This window comes from Lutjanus erythropterus, chromosome 23 (assembly GCF_056507025.1).
Source record: "Lutjanus erythropterus isolate fLutEry1 chromosome 23, fLutEry1.hap2, whole genome shotgun sequence".
Lineage (NCBI taxonomy): Eukaryota > Metazoa > Chordata > Actinopteri > Lutjaniformes > Lutjanidae > Lutjanus > Lutjanus erythropterus.
This window is the reverse complement of record NC_139339.1, coordinates 5,355,549-5,373,470: the sequence shown is the minus strand read 5'-3', so window position 1 is coordinate 5,373,470 and position 17,922 is coordinate 5,355,549. Positions and strand designations below refer to the sequence as shown.

Here is a 17,922-nt window from a genome sequence, read left to right as displayed (position 1 = left end):
GATACAAGCTGTTTGAATCAGTACGGCCGTATCTCAAACACTAATTGGTGCAGATCAGTGAATCCTCACACGCTGCTTCATATACATAAACTGAATTATGTAAGACTACACAGATCTTCTTTTTAATCCAAGGCTTGTGTGTTTGTGTCGCTCTGCATTTCTTACACAAAAACTAGTTCTGCACCACTGTGTTGAGCTTCTTCACATACTTCAAACATGGTGACTGAATTTGAACGTTTCGTGTCGGAGTTGGAGTTAATAAATGTCGAACAACAGCTACTCATACTGAATTTACTGCAACGCAGAAAAGAGAGAAGAGGTTGACATTTTTTCTGGGATTCCCATAGGATGGGAGTCAATGTCACCATTAGCCACGGGACGGGACAGGGATGGAGATGTAAAATAAGTCAATGGGAGTGGGAATGATAATAACTGGCCAAAAATACTACAAATATTAAATTCAATCATCATATAATCATGACCCCGTTCGGCCATTCCCACAAATCACTGACTGGTTGCCATCCATAGAGCAAAACCACGGCTAAAATGATCAAATATGTCTTTCATCATATGTAATCATCACGTCTCCTTGCTATTTTTTCCTTCCTTTGTGTCCGTCTTTTATTTCTTCCTCTCTAAAATAAGCTTTCCTTTCCTTCCACTTCACATTTTCTGCATCACATTTCCCTCGTTCCTCTACGCTGCTGATCATAACTCTTTTCTCTCATTTTCTCTTGATGTGATCTCTCTTAGTCAGCATCCTACAAGTCTTACTGATGCCACCTTTCCCAGTCAGTCTTTCTCCACCTCATTACACTGCACTTCTCTCCACTTCATAACTTTGTCTGTCATTTTGATATATATATATATATTTTTTCCTTCTACGCTACTTTCATCTCTATTTTTCTCCATCGTCCTTGTTTATTCTTTTCATCGTTCCCCATCCGTCTCTCTGCCCGAGCCTCACTTAATACATTTCCACAGAATTTTCCAAAAAATGACCCTGGTTAGAATCAGTGTTATTCTTCATTAAAGAGTTGGCTTGTCTCCATTCTTTATCTCCAACATAATGGGCGCCATCTATTCGTTTCACCTTACAAAGTCATTATAATGTTCTAATTAGGTTTAATCTTGTCCTACACTCCATTTTCATAGCAATCATCCATTCATTCTCCACCTCCTGCAGCCGCCTCGTTCTCCACGGTGCATCAGCCTCTCATCTCTGCTAATCTGCACCATTTCACCTCTCTCACCTGTCGCTCCACCTCTTCACCTCTATCTGTCATCTGTGTTTTCTTCTTCACACTCTCACTCTCCCAGTCACATCGGTCTGCAGTCAGTCATCCTAATGCTGCACCGTTTCCCTCAGTTCATCACTCTCTTTCTTTATTTTCCTCTATCTTTGTGCCTGTTTCATCTGTTTCTTTATGACGTCCGTCCTTCCATCCCTCACCCACTTCCACCTGCCACACATTTCCTATTTTCAACAATGTCGTCTTGCAGCTCCTCCATTTTTCAAACTTTTTGTCATTCTCAACTGCTCACTTGTCTTTTTTCTCATTTTTTTCTCCCTCACACGTCCCATCTTCTCTCCATTTCCCTCTTTGTGGCTCTATTGATTTGTACACCAACCAACGCAATAAAACAGCACCATCTGCACACATCAGCATCTTTGGAACATATGGCTACAAATTAGACAGTGAGTAAGTCAAGATCAGCAAAACTCATTATGTCAACACTGGAAATAGTTGCATGCTAAATGATTTAGAACCAAGGCAGTATTTTCTAATTAAGCAAATCACATGGACTAAATTTATTGGAACATTTTTATTCAGCAGACTGAAAGAAGGAAGGAAGGAAAGAAGGAGGAAAGAAGAACCAAACAATCAACTACAGAACCAACAAACAAAACCAAAAAACTAAAAAAAAGGACCAAAGAACAGAAGAAAAAGTCAAACAAACAAATAAAAAAATATACAAACAAGGAAAGAACCAAAACACCAAAAATATGAAAAGAAAGAACCAAGGAACCAAAGAGCTAAAAAGCCAAAGAACGAACCAAGGCAAGAACCAAAGAATCAACGAGTTAATCAAAGAAGTAACAAATGAGCCAAAGAACTAAAGAAAAACAGCAAAGAAAGAGCCAAAAAGCCAAAAAAAAAAAAAACATGGAAAGAACGAAAACACTAAAAATATCTAAATAAAGAACCAAAGTATCAAAGAGCCAAAAAGCCAAAGAACCAAAGAAATGAAGAAAGAACCAAAGCACGAACCAGACTGCCAAAATACCCAAAGAAAGAACCAAAGAACCAATGAACCACAGAAATAATCAAAGCACAAACCAGATCATTAGAATAGATGCAAAAGAACCAAAGAATCAAAGACCTAACCAAAGAACAATCTAAAACAACAAAGAAATGAAGAAAGAACCAATTAACCAAAGACAGAAAGAAAACACGACCTCATCTATATTGCCCGCGGTTAGTGGCTAATGAAAAAGACATTTTTAATTATTCTGCCCCAATCATGTTCGAAGGACTTGATTTGAATCCAACTCACCCCTGGCACCCTGAGGGAATGCATTTCAATTATCTCCTCATGTATTCATTATTGACGCTGTGCTGACCCAATGTAAGGATTCAGATAATGATCAGAGCCATGATCCATACTCACAAGACCAGAGCCTGCTAATAACACCACCCCCACACATCCAGCAGCTATTACAAGGCAGTTATAGGTTTATTCAATTAAATCTGTGACTGCTTGACCTTTGACCTGCGCGCTATGAGCTGCACAGGCGTCTCCATCTCTGCTGCTCTTAGTGTTTTTACATTTGTCTGTCTGTGTCTTTGTCCCTTTGACTCTTTCTCTTGATTCAATTCATGACACTGGTGGAAATTATGCATGAACAATATCAAATTGCACAAATTCAACTCCAGAATTAAACATTTAAGGCCTTTCTTTCATTTTCTCGCCCCATTTTTTTCACGCGCTCTCCCTCTCTGTGTCTGCACACACACACTGACACACATGTGAACAAACGGTGTGTGTGAGTCTATAGCGGAGCAGCGGCGTGTGACGGGCCGAGGGAATTCCAAAGGTCAAACAGAAACATGGAGCTTGCTTTCAAATACAGACTCACACCAGCACACACGCACATAAATACACACAGCTTTCACATGCAACGTATTGTTTGCCAGCACAAAGACCTTCTGCAACACAGGCGCCGAGATGCAAAAAAAACCCACACAAAAACAAGGCGGAAACGTGAAATACAATCCCACAAATAAAAGACGAACACACGCTCACGCCTCTGAGTGCATTGCAGTCTTGTCTAAATGACACCATATTGAATGGAGAGGGTGACGGACTGACTCACTGTTGCAGGTGACTGCCGATTTTGGCTGCCTGCATTGCCAACAAACACAGAGAGTCAATAAGTGTGCACCCACAAACACACACACACACACACACACACACACACACTCAAACAGAGTGAATGGCAGCGCACCAAATGTTTCCAAAGGTGTGTAAGTCGGCTGAGGGGATGACTCATGCCTCATGTCTTCAGACACTGTTCACAACTGGGAGTTTGACTTTGCCATGACCTGGCTGTCTGACCCGGCTCTGTGTGCTCTCTGGAGGAGGATACATCACATTTTGTTTGACACGGACGGTCTGAAAACTCGACACTCGCTACGTGTGGAAATGGTCAAGTGGGGAGAAAAAAAACACACATACAAGAACACTCTTACAGTGTGGCTCAAGGTCTTTGTGGAGGTATTTTGAGATTAGATGTTGCAGTTTAATGGTGCACCAACTTTCCTTCAACATATTTTGAAATTTGGAGAAATATGTCCGGTCTCATTTCTAAAGCCAGAAAGCAATTAGCTTAGCCTAGCATAAACATGGAGAGACAACTGGTCAACAAGAAAGAAGAAGAAGAAAGAAGATGAAAGAACCGACAATGAACCAAAGAACTTAAGAAAAAAACAGAAGAAACAACGACAAGAACCAAAGAACCGAAGAAAGAGTCGGCCCCAAAATTAACTTGTGCTAGTGCTTGGACTGGAATGGGGCTGGTTCCATGTTGGGCCTAAAGAGCCCCAACAGCCAAGGAACCAAGGAACAAAACAAAACATTAAAAAATATCCAAAGAAAGAATGAAAGAAGAAAGAACCAAAGAATCAAAGACTTCCTAATAATACTCAATACTTCATACTAATATACTTAATATACACTGTATATAGAGACTTCTAATAGTCAAAGTCTTGCCAGAGATTCGGCCCGTCCTGTTCTCATCTGGCCTCTTGCGCCTGCAGGAACACTCAATATCAGCAGCCAAGCGGGTCGGCGGATGACAGGTTTGACTGCAAGTCATCTCGTGTTGATGTCTTTGCTTCAACAAGACCAGGAGGCTCAGCTGCCTGACACCAGCCCATTGAATTTCTAATCACACCGACTTGTGTGTTTTCTGCTGAATCACTTCTGTTTGCTTTAAGTTGAACTGATCTGAAGTGGGGGTTTTTTTATTGTATTTATGAGAGATATTTCTATTCATTTGTCTCTCTGAAGAATTTACTGGATGTCAGCCCCTTGCACGTAGGGTTCATTGCATGGGCTGGTCTGTCAGAGGTCATTTCAAGAGATGGGGTGCCAGTGATCTTGCCTTGGGCACCAAATATGCCAGCCCTGTCACAGTCAGCAGCAGAGCCACAGACAAAAGCTTCACGTCGCCTTCACTGTCAGAGGAGAAGAAAAAAATACATCAACAGACAGCAAAACGGGCCCAGGAATTGGAAGGCACGTCACCAAAAGGTGTTTAATGCGATCCTTAAAGCGCAAGCGTTTCACAAAAAAACAAATCACCAAGTGTCGGTACGCCGGGTTACATTTCGTTTCCAAAGGTCACGTCCGGAAGCTTATTGAAACCTGTGAGTTGAAGCTGCTGAAAAACATGATTGATATTCCACCATAACAACACCACTCTGAAGCTGTTATGGATTTTGTCCAAGTCTCAAATCTCCATTCCCGCTGAGAGCAATATCCCCCCCACCCGGCACCTTCAGGAGTACTTTGATTTAATGTCTTTCAGTCTAGTGCAGCAGGAGAGAATCTCTCTTCCAATTTTCAACCTGGGAACACGAGCCGAAGACTCCCTAATAGAAAGCATCCCAGAATCAACACTGAATCTCTGCAGCTCCGAGGGGAAACTGAACTGAGAATGAACCCACCGAAAGAAAGCCACAGAAAATTAACAAGCTACATTGGTGCAACTTGGCTGCAAGTTGGGTCCTGTAATGTTAAATTGGACCTTAGTGCAGAAAACACACCACAACCTTCATACTGTATCAGCTGATAATAACAAGACAAGAAGAACAGAGACTACTGCCAACAGGGAGAAGTAACTTCAACTGGCCAACAGCACTTGGCAACTGTGACTGTCCAAAACACAAATCAATCTCTTGATTATTGGAGTGGCTGGACTGACTGTACTAGTGGTCTCTTGGCAAAAAAGGTGACCCCAAAACTCCGGATCTGTAATAGACGAGGATTAGTTTAAGGCGGCAGCCAAGAAACAAAACATCCCCGGCTGGGCTGCCGCCAGAAAAGCCTTTTTTAACACGTGGTGAAGTGTTCCCAGTTTGTAGAGGTTTAAAGAAGAAAACTATTTCGATACGTTTAGATAAGGTTTAAATACTTTCTTTATTTCCAACAAGTTTATGTTCTTTCAACAGGGTTTTGTCAAGCTCTTCTGTGTCTCATTTTGATGCACAACATATCCTTTAAGAGCTGTGTGAGACCAGAAAGATTATTTAACACCTGATTGAGTAGGTTTAGGAAAAGATTGTGTTTTAGGTTAAAATATGTAAGTTACATTACATCTGTCACTTGACACCAGTGAAGCAAATTGCAAGATGAAAGCCATGATTGAGATCGAGGAACTGAATATTCTGTGGGTGTTGAAAAATCCAGTAAAAATTACATCCAGAAATCTTCATATATCCCCACTTGTAAACTCAAATTCAAGTTTCGGTTCAACAAAACTGGCCTGTGATTAGTGAGACACATCACTTGTGATTTTCACTAAAGTTCCATTGAAAAGATAAAATTGATTTTATACTCACTGAGGGTTTTTTTCCCCCCACTCATTCAAAGGTTGATAGACTCTCTGGTCCAAAATGACACAATTCAGCACATTTTTACAGCTCGGAAAAGGTTCACATAATAGAAATTGAGGAGGAAAAATCAGAAAAATGCGAGGCAGCTGTCAAAGTGGACATAATCATGATGCAACAATCATTAGTTAAAGCACAGTGTGGGCTGTGAATCCTCTCCTTTTTAAAACAAAGTTTAAAAAGAACACTATGCAGGATTTTCCTAAAAAACAACATATAGACTCATCAAATAATCCCTGTCATTCACTATTTATGACCCACTAGAGGTATGTGGTGGCGTCTGTATCTGCAGAGACGCCGCCCTCTGCCTGAATTTTTCACTTTTTTTTATTTTCACAGGATGTTTTTGGGGTCAGCCTTTGGCCAGCGGTGTGCAGCCCCCTGCCAGCACAAGCTGTGAGGTCGGTACTCTTTGAAAACATTGCAGCAAACACATACATCCCTGTCTCCGTCCTCTGCTCTCTATCTGTGAGAGCTGCAGAGGGAGTTACACACACCGACAACACAGACTGAGGACACAGCAACAGGACGACGGATCACTTTGTTTGGGACGTTGGAAGGAGGGGGGCGACTTTGTACAATAGACAATAGAATGTTCATTAAATGTTCTGCGTTTATAACTGATGCCAAAGTAAAATTAGCCTGAATCTACAGCCTCAAAAAATGGTGAATATGTTTTGAAGCAGAACTTTGTGAAGAGACAGGTGGGTGTTTTGAATAAAAGCCATGCTTAGTGCAGCTTATAAGTCAGATTAATGGTTTAGATGCGAAGCCAACTCTGAGCCAGGCTCACTTTCTCTGTGTAAACACGAAAGAACACAGTAAATTCTTTAAATAATTATGTGCACATCTCACATCCCTTCCTGTTTTGTGCTTTGGCTGGTATGAAATTGTGTTTATATAACCCCCTCAGGGTGACAACGGCACATACATACACAATCAGCTGCAGGAACACACACACCATAAATGAATCATGTAGCGTACGCTCCAATAACATTTGAGATCCCATCTGCTCTCGCTTAAAGACATCTTGAACTGTTCTCACCTGCTTTACAGTGCAGAAATACACACACACACACACACACACACACGAGATCTGTATTCATACAACAAATCCATATTACCTTGTAATGTGGATGCCCCTGCAGCGTACACACAGACTACCACTACTCTGCTAACAATGCAACTCAGCCCTCAGGAGGTTACACACCTGCCACAACCTCCAGAAGACACTCACTCACTCTGTTACTCCCACGCACGCACACACACACACACACACACACACACACACACACACACACACACACACACACACACACACACACACGAACACTAGGGATGGAACCGATCTGAACCAGAATCAGGCCCCGATATTGTCAGAAAGCATTCACTGGGTGTCGAACTTGCAACACTGATTCACTTTCAGACCTAAATTTCACAATGCCACATGTTTTCTATTTGTGAACACAAAGCTAAGCAGTGTGAACTGGGGCTTGATAGCGACTTTGACTATTTACTTGTACCAGAAGGGAAACACGTGCATTCGACATTACAATTTTACTGAAACTCGCAGCAATGCATTGTGGGAAATTTATGCAAATTAGAGCCATCTCTCAGCCCATTTAGCAGCACAAGCCAGAATCGCAGTGGTTGCAGGACGCCATTACACAAACTACACAAACTTCAACTTCATGTAATCTTCTACTACTACTACTACTAATAATAATAATAACAACAATAATAATAATAGCAAGAAAGAAGAAAGAGTGCTGTCGTCAGTATAGTAACATATTAGCAAATATCCAAATTTACACATTGGAATTGGAACTGAAAAAAGTGGATCAGTCAAAATCCAGAATCCTGCAGAGCCCCACAATGGTTGAAGGATGCCATTACACAAGTGACATTACACAAACTGCACAATCTTTCCAGATTGAAGTTCAGTTTTAGCCTCATGTAATGTACTACTACTAATAAGAATAATAATAACAATAACAATAATAAGAAGAAGGGAATTAAGATATCGGCATCAGATTCCAACTGAAAAAAAAAGGGTTGGGTACATCTCTAACACACACACACACACACACACACAATGACGCACAAACATGGACACACATGCAATCACTCAGAATCCAGCAGCACGTCCTGCAGCAACGAAATCCAAGCAACAGTGAGAGTGCATCAGCAGTATGTCACATCCAATAATATCCAATACAGGACTGAATATAGATGGTTGTATAGTGGAGGAGAATGGAAGCATAATCTCCAAGTGTGTGTGTGTGTGTGTGTGTGTGTGTGTGTGTGTGTGTGTGTGTGTGAGGGAGAGAGAGAGAGAGAGAGAGAGAGAGAGAGCAAAAACAAAGAGAGAGAAAGGGAGAGTAGAAAGTAGGTCCAATACTGTTGCCATGGTGATTAATGAGATACAAAAGTCTTTAACGTTATCATTACGGGTATGAGAGAAGGGGGTTATTGTGTGTGTGTGTGTGTGCATGTGTGTGTCTGCGTGTGACAGAGAGAGATGAGAGAAATGAGAAGTACTCGGTGAAACGATTTTAGTCCAACACCCCACCCCCCAGCTGCTTTTCCATCTTTGGATCGATGATGTTTCCTCGCGTCTAATCGGGACCCGGTTTGACAGGGCGGGTGAAGGAGGTCAATGAAAACACACACCATGTACACAGAAGACTCCAGAGTACATCTGGGTGAAATTCATCCCTCTGCTTGCCTGTCGCTTCCCACTTTTAAAATATGAATTAAACTGTTGCTTCATGACCGACAGCTCCAGGCTACACACCCATGAGAACAGAGAGGAGTTCAGCAGGGACAGAGGCAGCGGCGAGGTCAGAGGACTTTGTGTGGGCTTGTGACTGGAAGGATGCCAGTTTAAATCGAACGTCTTGGCTTGGTTAAACGTGACTAGAGAAGATGAATAAGTAATGTTCACCTCAAGATTTAGAATTATGGTGCCTCTGAGCACAAACGTCTAAAGCTCTCTAGAGGGCTGCAGTTGTATTCGTCAGCTCTTGTGTGCAACTGTGAGAAACACAGTCAGCATCAACATTCCTCATATAAAAACTGTTTACAGAACCACTGTGATATTGCTGGTGATTTCCTGTGTCGTAAGTGCTAAACTGCATTTCCAATAAAAAAAAAAAAAATGCTGCAATGCCAAGAACGTGTGTGTGTCAATGTCAAGTCTGTGCAAGTTGTGCAACTGTAAGCTACAAATGCAAAACCTTAAAGCTGCACAAATTATTATTTTAATATGTGCAATGGGTCAAACCACTAATATGAAAGGTGCTTCGCATAGTAACAACGTGCTACGTGCTATGCTAATCTATGTTGAAAAGCAAAAAACATAACACACAGCAGCAGACTAAAAGATGTTGCTGAGGGATTTGTAAAAGTGACATATAGTCACATCTTAAGTTAGCTAATGTATAAAAAACATTATCTAGGTAGCTAATCTGCATCAATTCTTGGCTAGCTAGTGATTTGTACTGTAGCAAAACTCCTGAGCTAACTAGAGCAAAACACTGGCTCTCACCAATTGTTGGCAAGCTGGTTACATCTGATAGGTAATGTTTGCAGAATGCTAACTAACTAGCTAGTTAATCCTCATCAATTGTTAGCTAGCAAGTAAGATCTGACAGCTTATGTTTGCAGAACTCTAGCTAACGAGTGTTTTGCTGACATCATCTTCAAAATTAGTTTTTCTTTTCAACATAGACAAATCTAGCATGTAGCATATCTGAGAACAGGAAACAGGAAAAGAGGAAACTCCAAGGCTCTGCCGGGTACCAAGCTTGTTAAACTGCTACTGGACCACAGAGCAAAAAGAGGCGGGACTAAGGAAGGGTCAGTTATCACCAAACTTTGCAGTTCCTCTCAGCTCTATGGAGCACTTTAGCATCTTTCACCTCTTTGACCTCATCATCATTTCCAGCCACAGCAGGCAGCTGGTTTCAACAACAAAAACTTTGATAACCTGTGTTTACTCTACATGCTCAGAACTAAACATATGGCAGACAAAGTAAATATTTAGCTGGTTAACATAGATAAGCAGCTAAAGAGCCTCTAGAAGTTGGTGGAGACCAAAACAGAGCTAAAAAGGGGAGTGAATATTTGAACTTACATTCGTCAGGTGGCAGACGAACCCACAAAGAATTATCACACAAGTTGGCGGTTCCCTTCAGAGCTCCGTGAAGAGTTTTAGCATCCTTCAGTTTATTGTTTTGGTTCTCTGGCCCTAAAGGCTCTTATCAGTGATGTCTCCAGCTGCAGCAGACACCTGTTTAAAGAAAAGAAAAGAAAAGAAATCACCCATCTGTGCTGATAATCCATACACCGCCTGCGTCACACTGGCAGACAAACAAAGTCAGTGTCTAGCTGGTGAACACAGCTAGGCTAAAGCTGGTGGAGACCAAAACAGAGCTAAAAGGAGAATATCTTTTGGCTTTAAATTAATTTGGTAGCAGGAAACTTATGAAAGGATGTTGGAATTGGAAATGGAATTGTTGAAGTAGAGTAAAGGCAAAGAAAAGAGTACTGGTGACGCTGATAATTGACACATTATTCACATTGATTGTTCACTGAAATTTCTCGCATCCCGTGAATGTACACGTGTTTGCGCGTGCATTCAAAAGTTCGATTAGAGGAGCGCTTGCTTCCCCAATGCGTCAAATTAAGGCTGGTCAATCGATCTGCAGACCCAGAGGTCGATGTGACCTAACTGAGGCAGGCATGAAAGAGCCTTTGAAGCATTCGACCCTCGCCCGACATCCTTCTTAACCAGCAGATCTGAGAATAACAAGCATTCATTACACAGGCAATCACACACTCAACTGCACACACACTTTTGTGTTCTCTCATGCTCATGAAAAAAACCCACACAGGTCCATCCTAACGTTCCTACTTTCACACTCAGACATTTTTCATGCATATGCACAAATTAGTTCTGTGTAATTTGAGTGGGTGGGTCTGGAAATGTGTGGGTGTGCATGTGAAATTTTAGAGATAACACACCGCACAGTGTTTATTTAAGTCTTTGAAGCCACTAATTCGCAATAAGCTCATTGTGAGGGTGTGGAGATGTATGCATGTGATGCCCCACGTGTGTGTGTTTGTGCGTGTGTGTGTGTGTGCCCGCGTACGTGTGTGTACTAGCGCTTAATATCTACTTTGATCCGTCTAAAAGCATGTTTGAAGCCGCGATTGAGATTCAAGCAAGCAACAGATTGTGATGCTGGTAATGGAACAGGAGGGGAGCACAGTAATGAAGAGGGAGGGGAGGATGGAAAGGAAAGGATCAGAAAGGAAAGGAAAGGATTGGAAAGGAAAGGAAAGGAAAACAAACAAAGGAAAAGAAAGAGAACGAAAGGAAAGGTTTGGAAAAGTTCAGAAAGGAAAGGAAAAGTTTGGAAAGGAAAGGAAAGGATTGGGAAGGAAACGAAAGGAATCAAAAGGAAATGAAATGACCAAAAGGTCTGGAAAGGAAAGGTTTAGAAAGGAGAGAAGAGGAATGGTTCGGAAAGGAAACGAAACAAAATGTTTGGAAAGGAAAGGAAAGGAAAGGAAAGGAAAAGGAAAAGGAAAAATAACCCTAAGACTATGTAAGGCAGGAGAAAAGAGAGCATTGGAGCAGACAATTCAAGAAAAGAGTAATGGCATGCAGACGATGCAGAGGAGGAAATGAGAAAAGTGTCAGTGGGCCCTTTAGGCTGTAAAGGCCAGAGAGGTTTGGTGGAGTATCAGCAGACAGATGAATGGTGAAGCGTGTATGAATGTTTCATTCTACCTCTAGATTAGGCCTACATTAGAGAATGAACTTAATGAACACTGCCCTCAGGCTGGAGGTTAATAACTACGCTGCCTTTATAAAGACATGATCAGGGATCAGAGAGAAAAAATAACTGAATGGACAAAGCCAGTGGAAAAAGACTCTCTGAGCATGTGTGTGTGTGTGTGTGTGTGTGTGGCTAATGTTAATCCCAGAGCTATATCAACAGTAAAACTGGCTTAAAAGTATTAAGTTAAGTCAAACTTGGATTAAATTTGGGATAAAGACCTACAAACACCCAGTTATACAGAGCAACTCCACTCAGTATTGATTAAAACCTTCATTTGCAGCGAACAACTTCGATTGCTGCTCATTTTTATGAATATTTAAACATGCTGCTGACAAAAAGTTGACATTTGAAACCAAGTTTACAGGGATTTTAATACGAGGGATTTCAAAAAGTGGATTACCTGTGGGATATACATCATTTCAAGACTTCAGGAGGCTGGTAAGATTTGTAAGTAGCTTTCAAATAAATGCTTTAGACACTAAAAGGAGGCAACTATAAGCAATGCAGTTACACTTAGTAACCCTGTTTCTCTGAGTAGCATGAGTGAGTGTGTTACTGTGTGATTTTAGCAAACTCTAAATGACCATAAAGTTGAATCAACAGCACCTCTCTAAAATATTTTCAACAAAAAATAAACATTATCACCTCTCTGACGAGGGCTGTTGTTAAAGCTGGGCAATGGTCACTGAACTGACACAGAGTGACCATTGGTGGCAAATACATCAACCCTACAGTGAAGTTGTCTAGTGGCAGTAAATGTACAGTGTAGGTTGCAGTTTGCCCATGAATAAACGCCGCAGCCTCCTCAGTAGTAGTAGAAGTTATGCGGGTAAAGTGAAGCTGGTCAGCCCATACTTGCCAACCCTCCCGATTTTCCTAGAGGACTCACATTTTTGATTGCCCTGTTGCGGTTTCGTCCCGGGGTCACAATTCTCCTGATTTAAGCCCTACAACTCTTAAAGTTTCCACCCAGACTACTATACAGCTGCACAACATGCCGTTTCATGACGCACCTCGTCCTCCTTCGTCTCCTCAGCAAGTGAGGGTCGTGTCTACAAGAGAACCCTTGATTTGCGATACTTGCAAATGACCACACTGTGGTTAGAATCTGGGTATGTTTAGGAATAGAAAACACTTGGTTATGGTAAAAGAAATATTGTAGTTTGGGTTCAAATGATCACTCTCCTGTGATCTTTCACGGGCCTGGGGTTCCCCTGTAGACACGACTATGAGTGACAGAAGCGGAGAGTACTAAGAGAAAGAGAGCAAAGTTCAGACTGGAAAGAAAGATTCCTGTTTCAAAAGGAAAGATTTGAGGGAAAGAACGGGGATTCGTTAGATCAGACAGTCCCTCTAGGATTTCACAGGCCTTTTTGGGGATTGCTGCAGCCTAAAATGCCTGATTTCATGGCAGTTTTTCTAAAAACTGTGAAGTTTTTTTTGTGAAGTGAACATTGAAAAAACATTTTTTGTAGACTTCATTAAAAATCAAAGGCAACTTGTTCCACAGAGAATAAAATCACACTGTGTTCTAAGCAACCTCAAGAAAAGGACTAAAGATTACAAAAATTCTAACAAAACATGCTTTAAATGTAAATGAAGAAGTTTAACTTGGGAGGTATTCCACAAAGAAACAAAGTGGTTTTGGAGCTCAAACTCAAAACCAGCACAAATTTACATAAAAATAAAGAACACAGAGCAGTGATAAATGTCAATAACAATGAAAAACCTTGTGTTCTTTTCAGTACCATAACAAAAAAAATAAATAAATAAAAATAAAAAAAAAATAAAACAAAGTCAGTTCATTGAAAAGTACATGTATGATTTTCTTCCTGGAGGGGCTGATTAGAGATTAGAGATTGTGGATTCAAAATTTCACATAATACAGGTTTATAATTCCATTAATTTTAACTCTATATGCATGTTTCCAAGCTCTCCAGTGGCAGGTCAAAGGCAACATGTTTATGTGTTGTGTTATGTGTTGTAACGTTTTAATGAAATGACAGTCTGCTCTTCTGCAACCACTCTTTAATAAAATCCTTCATAATCTGGCTCAGCTGTACTGTTGCCACCTGGCCGAGTATGTAAAGAATGTGTAATTTTATATCCAGCATCAGTTGCTACTGTGCATCTTTTATCGCGAAACATACTATGATATGACATAACAGTCGATTCTGGTTGGCTAGTGAGTGTCAAGCAATTAAATATAATGTAATGTGTATTAGCAGAAGGTGTTTGACCACTCTTGTAGATGAATGTTGTTTTTATTTAATCATGAACTGTCATGTGACGTTGCGTGTGCTCTTCATGCATCCCTGCAGTCATATATATTTGATGTCACAGTGTCCAGGTGCTCTGTGATTCCTAATGAGCTACGAACAAAACAGAAACTGTCTAATAGTCTGTGTGTGACTGCATGCTGTGAGAGCGTAAGCCAGTCTCTAACTGGCCCTGGCAGCTTGACAGGTCTCGAACTGTGGCTTTAGATAATCCCCATAATGTAAAGTATGCAATCTCATAATGCATATTACACGTATGGTCTTACGCAACACACAATCAGCATAATCTTCCCCCGGCTTTCTATGGATGTGAAGTCATGGATACGTTCGGTTCACGCTCACAAACAAACACACACACACACACACACAAAGCGCACTCTGCTCTCCCCGAGCGCAAGTCATATTGCAGATGTTCATATCCAGTATCTGCCAGCCTCCGTTTGTTTGTTTTCCCCATCATGTGTGTGTGTGTGTGTGTGTGTGTGTGTGTGTGTATGATGTTGAGAGGTACTGGCAGCACGGTGCTCAGACTTCCGTCCATTGCTAATGTCACACACAGAGAGGATAGCAGAGAGCCTGAGGGAACTAGCTAGCTAAGGCACGTGCACACACACACACATACATACACACACACACACACACACACACATGCACACTTATCATGCATAAATGAATGAATATGAACATTGAGAGTGAACATTTAAACTTAGCATACTCACTCACAACAACGCACCATGCTTCATGCAGCATGTTCCATAGTGTTCCTTCACTCATATGGATTTCTTTTTGCTACAGTGACTTGGTGACACACACTCACTCACTCATACACACACACACACACACACACACACACACACATGCAGGCTGTTCATTTAAGTGTTATTTCTCTGCTGCGGGGCCCCGATGCACTCACGTGGAGTTCACAACTACAAGTCGTCACACCGTTTGAACACACATACACTTCCCATCACATAGACCTTTACATGGAAGCATTTTCTGTCACACACACACATTCTGCCATCGCATGGGCACCTTCTTCACCCTGCGTGCCTTTTTACACCTCCACCCAAAGCTTCTCCCCATTTTTGTGTCATGGCCGTTTGCAGCAGCAGTTGAGGCATTTACACCAAACGATGCGTGAACCGTGAAAGAAATCAAGATTTGAGGGGACCAGCTATCACTTTATGAACAGAGCTTCACGAACAAAGGACTTAGTTAAGTTGACTTGTTTATGAATCAGTACGTCAGTGGTGGTAAAAGCAAAGAAACGGGGAGTTCACTGCAAGAAGAGGACATATGGATGAAATGCTACTGCTGCACTGCGAGAGGGAAGATCTAAAAGGACCTGTGATTCAGCTAAGCTAGAATTAGAAAAGCCCAAAATGACATCCTCGAGTGTCTTGTTTTGCCCATAACCCAAAGATATTCAGTTTACTGTCAAAAAGGAGTGAAGAAACCAGAAAATATTCACATTGAAGAGGCTGGAAACTCTGAATTATATTCATACAAAATTACTCAAGATGATTAATTGTTTATTAAAGCAGTTGCAAATTAATTTAATAATCAATTCATAATCACTTTAATCATTGCACCTCGTGCTAGAACCAACCAATTATAACTAATAATACTGAGACAGAGCTGGCCTGACTTGACTTTGTTTGAGTCGGCCCATCATTCCAGCACAGCACGGGTTTTCATTTCCATTACAACAGGGCTGCCCACTTGAAGGTGGGTCTTTTAACTGAAAACGAGCTCGAGGAGGCTCGAGTCGAGCGTCTGTAAAGCAGTTTCCTCGTTCACATATGTTTCGGGGATAAACACACTGTTTCCTAAAATTCTTCACAATAAAAGTCCTGTGTGAATATGAAACAGTAAAATAAAGCAGATACCTGAAAGTACAAACAGCGACACAGGAGAGAAACTAAATATCAAAACATAAGCTACACAAATGCTGAGAGCTGAACATATAGACTTTTAGAAACATCTTTCTCTCTGCTCTCCTGTGAGCTGAGTATCACAACACTCACTTGTTCGAAGGGAAGAAAGAGGCATCATGGGACGAGACATTACTGTAGCCTGCTTGGAAGCAGGTCGCGCTTGTAGGTCCATCTCAGGCGTGGCTCGGCGCAGCTCAGCGTGCTAAAAGGGGTAATGGAAATGCAGCACAGTTTGACTCGGCGCAGCCAAAAGCACCGGTGGAAAAGCCCCACTAGTTTAATGGACTGCTGCACGGCTGCCTGTTTCTACAGGAAACACATAAATATGTGGGAGCAAATAGCACTCTGCTCTCCGTTTCATGTGGACTTATAATAAAAGTGGACTTATAATAAATCTCCATCCTCATCTGTCATCATTTGTTTATTTTATCCCACTGTGATTAAATCCTCTGTTGTTTTCCCTCCACCTCCCTCTGTTTTTCCCCCGAAATCTTGTTTTCATCGTTCTGCTTCCAGCTCCGCTGCCTCGTCACTGCTTTCCTCCGGCTAAGAAATAAGTGCACTTTACAAGTCCTTTGGCTCCACGCTCAGCCATATTCATAAAGAGCTGGCACTCGCCCGCTCTCTCTCTCCTCCATTTCTTTAATTTCAAAAGTAAATACCCCTGTGGTGATGAGAAATTACTGCTTCTTCGAATGAATGCCAAAAAGAGGTGTGTCACACAGTGTGAGTGTGTGTGTGGGCCTGAGCGCGATGCCAAGAAGCAGTACAGTTTGATAACAGAGCAGATGGATAACACGAGCGCCTTTGATTTGTTTGTGTTCAGGAAATGGGAGCAACAGAGCTGTGGTAAAACTAATGAAGTTAAATGGAACCGAGTCTTTCATTAGCTCAGTGCTTTCCCGTATGATAAAACCCCCACGCTGCCCTTTTCTTTATTTCACAGGAGCAGCACAGGGACGCAGTGAAAACCCTCCATAATATATATATATTTTTTAGAAAGAGGGCATTATTTTTAGGGAGTGACAGAAAACATTTAAAAAAAAAAAGGCTTTATTTTCAGATGCGCACTGAGTTCCTCTGGAAATCGCTCACAGTGAGGTCTGAGGGGTTTGGAGAGGACCAGAAACTTCCACAAACACAAAGACAAACTATGAAGACTTGGAAGAGGAAAAGCATGAATATAAAGAGAGACTGTGCTGAAGTGTGGTGCTGCACAGCAGTGGGGAGTGTGTGAAAAAGAAATGTGCATTTGCTGTAAAAAATAAAGAATTTGTTTTAACTTAAAAAGTTAGGGTCCGGGCTGCTTTACCATTTTAATTTGACTGAATTTTAAAAAGACAAGTTGAGGTAATATTGTCCTTATTTAAAATAAAGAAACTATTTTAGGTGAAAAATTATATTCAGTTGTACCTGAGTTTAATAAGCTTAAGATATAAAGTTGAAGCAACATCTCTTCAGTCACTTGTTCACTGTAAAAATGGGTGTCCAGGCAGCCTTAGAATTTGAAGTTGACTTAATTTGAAAAGACAAGTTGAGATAATTTTGTAGTTGAATAAACCTGATACTAAGTCAGTTGTACTTCATCAAGGTCTTGAACCTTAAGTCAAGACCAACTGTTTTAACTTGAAAAAGTTAATGTCCAGGCTGACTTATAATTTTAAATTGACTGAAC

General features: G+C 41.2%; 1 protein-coding gene across 1 annotated transcript in view; it reads right to left on the bottom strand.

Moving 5' to 3' along the window:
- Positions 1-17,922, bottom strand: part of LOC146305518 (sodium/calcium exchanger 1-like) — a 134,374-nt gene that overhangs the window by 101,252 nt on the left and 15,200 nt on the right. Inside the window, exon 2 of the mRNA XM_084711699.1 lies at positions 10,318-10,473. The gene's annotated coding sequence lies outside the window, so the exon portion shown is untranslated. The remainder of the gene's footprint in view (positions 1-10,317; positions 10,474-17,922) is intronic.